Raw genomic sequence first — 6,843 nt, forward strand, 5'->3', positions numbered from 1 at the left:
GATCTTCTGATTTTTTTTTTATAGCATTTTATGGAATTACTGGGTAAAAATGATTCACATCCCAAACACGGAAGTAAACACGGTTAACAAGGGCAAAGGATCCGGGATAAGAAAAACACACATTTCCTCCTTAAATTTTTTTTTTATGTTGGTGAACTTTGATCTGTGAATTAATGACGCTCAGTGCTGTGAGCCAACAGAAATCTAGAAGGCGGGTCTTTGGTGTGTTTTGGTTGTATAAAAAAAATGGAGAAATGAAATACTTGGAAGTGAAATACCTTCAAAATTTTATTCACATTATAAATATATATATATGAAACATGTAAATCTTATTTATTCATTTGTTTGGTGAAATTCATCACAGACGTGTGCAATAATAAAATCTTAGAGAACCACAAGTCTGGAGTGTCAGACTAAATGTCTGACATTAGTCTGAATAGTCTGGGAATAGTCTGGGTTTGGCATTGTTCTTAAGCCATGATGGATTCTTTGAAAAATTATTAAAATTAATAAAAAAAAAATTAATTCAGTGTGGCAAAATGACCAGGGTTTTGTAGACAATACTAAAATGCTATCAGTATGTTTTGTCTGGGTCTGTAGCTGTAGGAATGTCAAACAGGGCTTCTGCTTGCATGTTGTCTTTGATTATTTAATTTCTAAACGTTATTCCCCATATTTCTGGAAGGTTTCTAGAAGAGCCAGAAATGCATCAGATTTATAGTGAATTATACACTTCTTACTGCCCACAGAAAGGATTCTGTATTTTTGTATATTGGTCAAATCATGCCTTGCATACAGTAGTTACTTCCTCCATCTGATGTTTAACAGAAGACAGAATGCGAAGTGTTTAATCACAAAAGTAAATGATAGTTTTCACATATCCCAGCTTGTCAGGAGGCCATGATACAGCAGCCTGGAGCAGAAATTGTTAATATGCGTTGTTCAGGGGCCCAAAAGTGGCAGCTGTTGGGGTTGAAGCTTGAACCCCTGATCTTATGGTCAGTAAGTCAGAGCCTTTACTGCTGAACCTTTACTGCTTGTTGACCCTTTTTGCTTTACCGAACAATTATATTGAACCAGGGAGGATTAGTAGGTAATTGAACCAACAGATATCAGATTTTGTTTACAGACTTAAATTATTTGAATTGTTTCAGGTCTGTGTAAATTCTAAAATAGTTTACTGAATAAATGAAGCTCGTTTTATTTGTCATTGACCTGCATATGCAGATCATTTCACTACGCTCTCTCGTTCTTTTAACATTCTGGGATTGCAAGGATAATCTAAAGGAGCTGGCGTTTGGCGTTTATTTAAGGTGATATGCTTAAATATATACACATATATGTATATGGTGGAAGATGTGTGTATGGTGGATTAGTAGTTATTGAGGCAGGACGCTTTTTGTTTTTTTTGCCACCTGTCTGGTGACAGGTATTTTGTCGAGATCAGCAGCTTTTGGTGTATACATTTTTGAGTTACTTCATAGGAGAAATGATCTGTAATAATTTACATACATTATCATGACTTATTTTACATACCATATTGGTTTTAATATTTAAAAAACATCAGGACATGCTGTAATAAGGAAAAGAATCGCCATGGTGTAGTAACCACCAGTGGTAGATTCCGGAAATGTACTTAAATTTAACTCCAATAAAAGTCAAACTCCTCTTTGGGCAAATTTTCACTGTTAAATAGACTTGAGTATCAAAATTGAAAGTACAGTTTTATATTTTAATGATTAAATATTTCACTTTCCTGCTCATCAGAACTTTTTGAGAAGGGATTTTTCGACAGTTGCAGACACTGTGAGAGAACCCTCACTCCATACACACTCTCACCAGAACCCTGTGGTTACGCTTGTGGTTAAAATATAATGAGGTAACAGTTTCCCAAAATGAAAATACTCCGCTAAAGTATAGATGCTCAAATTTTTTTATTTTATGTAACAGTAACTAATCCTAATCCTATTGTAGATTATTTTCCGATATTGGCAAGTGTTTTTACTTGCCATGTGTTTGAGATATTTCCAACAAAAAACAAAGTTCAGGAGAACCCGTAGACTTTGAAACTTCAAATCATAGAAAATGTCAGCACGTCAACTATTTTCCAAGTTCGCCATGACGGTGTTTTCCTATTCAGATTGGACAGAGGAGTTAGAGGGCGGGGTTACATTTTATACGGGCACACATTCGCTTTTTTTTTGCATTGCATGCCCAGACAACCACCTCGTCGCCCCTTATCAGTTTATCGCTATATGCAAAGTGTACAAACAGGAATCAGTAGTGCTGTGTAAGAATAAGTAGTGCTGTATGTTGCTTTTTAATCTTGTATGTATTTTTCTTGGTATTTAAATCGTAAAAATTTGAAATGTACAATAAAAATTCCGTGTGGTGATAAATACTAAGTAGGAAATGTACCCTGAGCTGCCAATTTATTATTGTTAGTGAAACTGAATCCATAGCCCTCTCATTTTTGTGTAAATTGGATTGCATTTTGTAATTGTATGATTTAATGACTAATTAGCATTTCTTTATCCAGAATAGTTTTGGCCGATGCATAATTACATTTCAGGCATTTGGTGTACGCTCTTATCCAGAGCGACTTCCTCTTATTTCACTGCTTATAACTACTTGGGCATCTGGTTGGAAACTTCACTTTCTTTCTCTATCCACTTGGTTTCTTTTACAGAAACCGCTCTTCCTTCACCACTTCTGCCAAACGTATTCTTATTCAAATGACCATTCTACCCATGTTAGATGATGGAGACACTATATACAGGGTTGCTTGTAAGTCCACCCTATCAAAACTTAATGCTCTTTACAATTCTGCTATCAGGTTTGCCACAAATGCTCCTTTCAATACACACCACTGTGCTTTATATTCATCTGTTAACTGGCCCTCCCTTCACAATCGCCGTAAAATTCACTGGTTCACCTTCATTTATAAGACCCTTCTCGGCCACTCACCGCCTTACTTACGTCACTTGCTGCAGCTAAAGCCTGTCACATATAACACCCGGTCCTCAACTCATTTTCAATTAAGCATTCCTAAAACCAACTCTTAGTTGGTCTCGCATCTTTTCAATCGCGACTGGAATGCTTTGCAAAATACTCTCGAACTGGATAAATTCATTCCAATTTCAACCTTTAAAAATATTATATCATATTTGTACACAGATATATGCAGTTGCTTTTCTACATAATTTTGTTTTAAAATATATTTATGTAATTGTAAACCTGTATGTATTTTTAATGTTTTGTATTTATTTTAGCCCTAATTCCCTTTCCCTAAGTGGTTATTCCACTTGTCAGGCCGCCATTGGAAATAAGAACCTGTTCTTAATGACTTGCCTGTAAAAATAAATGTTAAATAAAAATGAAAAAATAAATTATCTCATTCATAGGGGCTCAGGAGTGCAGCTGAGTGTGACTGGGATCTGAATCCATGATCTTTGGAGCCAAAGTCCACTGCCTAAACCACTAAGCTACAACCTCCTCTGAATGATTCTGGTGAATAATGATGGGTGCATCTGTATTCATCTGATATTCTGCCAGGATTCTATTAAAAAGTGCTTTTTGACAGCCCACATTTTTATATAACAAAAAGGATTCGATTAAGTGCAAAATATTAAAATAAACACAATTACATTGCATTTAAATGTTAAATGTTGAAGGCGCCATAGACACCAAGAGAGATTTTTCTCACCACTGACTTCCTCTGCAGTTTGTACAGTTCATGTTAACCGCATCCACCAACCTGCATGTATTTACTTCATTTTTTCTTCATTGTCAACACTGTGGTGCCAACAGCAGATGCTGCAAGCTGTGGCACATCTGGGATTGCTTTTGTTATCGCAGTAGTGGAAAACTATTTGAGTTTACTGAGCGTTTGAAAACACTTTATTGGCAAAATAGAATTTACTTGTAGGCTACAGTATAAATTTTGTTAAGGTATTTGGGCTGTCAATTGTCAGGGTTTGGAGAGAGACGAGGCTGAAACCCGAAGTAAGAAAAGTCGAGGTTTTATTCAGGCACCCAGAAACATCATACAGTGTGGTGTAGAATCCGAAAGTACTGTGAAAGTCCATATAATCCGAGAATACCTCTGGAAAGTTCCTGCGAACGTGAATAATCCAAAGGAGTTAGTCCAAGAATGTTCTCCTCAGTGATCTAGTAGAATGGACGATGACTCTGGGGAGAGTAGGTGCTTATATAGGGCCGAGTGGCGATGAGCGCCAGGTGCCGGTACTTAGTATGATGGATAGTCGCTACGAGCGTGCGGAGTGTTGAGGGAAGGCGTGGCAGACTGTTCCCGGACATCAATTGATTAAAATATTTAAACGCGATTAATCGCATGATTGTCATAAGGTACCTCGTGATTATTTGCAATTTAATCGCACATTATATCTGTTCTAAATGTACCTTTTAGCATTTTACCGCTCCTATATGCAAAGTATACTAACAGGAATAAGTAGTGCTGTATGTTGCTTTTTGATCTTTATGTATTTGTCTTGGTATTCAAATCGTAAAAAATTAGATAAGTATAATTAATTAAAAAAATAATTGTACATTTCAAATTTTTTACAATTTGAATACCACGATTAATCGTTTAATCACGATTAATCGCACGATTGCCATGAGGTCGTTCGTGATCAATCGCAACTTAATCCCACATTTTTATTTGTTCTCAATGCAATGCACCTTAAATGAATACTTTTCAAGCTTTTTTAACCTCTAATCAACATGCGCATGGACAAATCTGGATGCTTTATGCAAATGTATATTTATTTTTAGTGAAACCAAACTCAACATGAAGCATTAGGACAAAATATACTTGTAAAGGTTTTAAAGTAATTATAGTGTTTCAAATTGTGTAAATCATCAAGACACCAAACGGAACTTTTGTTTCCACACGGACTGTTTTGATTGACGGATGCGTGCGTCACGGATTTCGGTGGTTGATTTCAAACTTGGCGCGTCAGTAAAACAAATGTTTAGTGATTACAATGATTTTTTGGTGGTTTATATATATTTTTTTATATCTATACTTCTTTTATATTTATTTATCTATATTTTGATAAAAAATGGTCAAACAGAAATGCACGTTAATAAAAATTTGTGCTTTTAAAATTAATTTTTGGTATATGATCATTGGTTCACACTAAAACTCACACTTTACTAATGTTCTATTTAAGCTGAGCATTTGGGAACACATGATGGGAATTTACTTGTATGGCTATAATTTGTAGAAAACAGGATGTTGAATCTATATTTTATGTCCTGTTGGACCTAGACCATGATACAATAAGTATATACAGTATTTAATGCTGAAAGATATTGGCTGTGAAGTGCAAGTCCACACCTGCGTTATGGTAGGGAATGCGGAACGTGGGCGGTCACTAAGCTACAGGGTCTAACATAAATCCTAAACAGTGAGGTAATGCTGAGTAGCACTGTAGGTACAATGGCCCGAGTGTTGTGACTCATAATCTCAATTCCCCATTTACTGCCACACAGTGTCGAAAGTGACATTTGCTATAACAAACATACAGTTTATGTAAAAAAAAGACGTGTATACATTTTGCAGGGACTTGTATCCTTTCATATGAGACGGAGTACAATTTTGTTGTGGGCTCGAAGACCCCAGAGAATGATTACAAAATGGATCATTCTTGGATAATTCATGTAAATGCATCCATGCAAGTTTGCATTTTTTGCAAGTTTGCATTTATATTTTTTGCATTATTTTTAATAGAAAACTTGACACAAAGGTTTACAGAGCATCTGGTTGAGGCCTCTCACAGGGAGGAGAGGAAGAAAAAGATATGAGAGTCGTGCAGCATTCATTCCATGAAAAATACAAGATACAATTACAATATAACTTTTTTTTTCTCCATTGTCAGTGGTTTTGTGAGAATATTCCAAACCCTGCCTTACTGAGCTCCAAAAGAACACCATAATTAAATTATATACTGTATTTACACAAACTGGCCTGAAAATTGTAACAGAAATAGATTTTATTTGATATTTATCCAGTGTTCGGATGGCATCATGGCCACATTTCTCTGCTGAGGTCTGATGAATATACATTCATTATGCATTTTTCTTTGCTTTTCTAAATAAATGTTCTCTGGCACTACTCAAAAAAAGCAGCAGCACAAAGTACATTCTGACCTCAGGTCAAATCTCTATAAAGATGCAGATATTCCGATCTCTATAGATTGACTTACTGCCATTGGACCACATCATCTATCATGTCTACATGATCACCAAAATAACATTCTCTACAAATAAATTCTTCGATGTTTCCAAGTAGTGTGAATCTTTTCAGGTTGAAATCTTCCACTATCTCCTAACTCCTAACTTTACAGAATTTTTATAACAACCAAAGCTGTTTTTCTTTCAAAATTACTTCTGGTTTTCATTCATTCTTTGTTCTTTATTCTTTTCAGTGTCCCAGTGGACTCAGAGCTCATGCCAGAAAGAACAGAAGAAAGGCAGGCATATATCCTTACTGGGACATTAGTTCTTACACACACACACACACACACACACACACACACACACACACACACACCTACAGTGCATGTATTTTTTATAATGTGGAAGGGAATCGGAAATCTACAAGGACGCAGGGAGAACATGTGAAACGTCACACAGCTAGCAACCTGATCTTGGAATAATATATATATATATATATATATATATATATATATATATATTTTTTTTTTTAATTGTAGGAAACATAGTGGTTCAGCTCATTTTTGCAAGTGAGACTGAAAAGCGGTGGACAAAATCTTTCACTTAAATTGAATAAATTCCATTTAAAAGTACAACTAGCTC

The sequence above is a fragment of the Silurus meridionalis genome, chromosome 16 (genome assembly GCF_014805685.1).
Source record: "Silurus meridionalis isolate SWU-2019-XX chromosome 16, ASM1480568v1, whole genome shotgun sequence".
NCBI lineage: Eukaryota > Metazoa > Chordata > Actinopteri > Siluriformes > Siluridae > Silurus > Silurus meridionalis.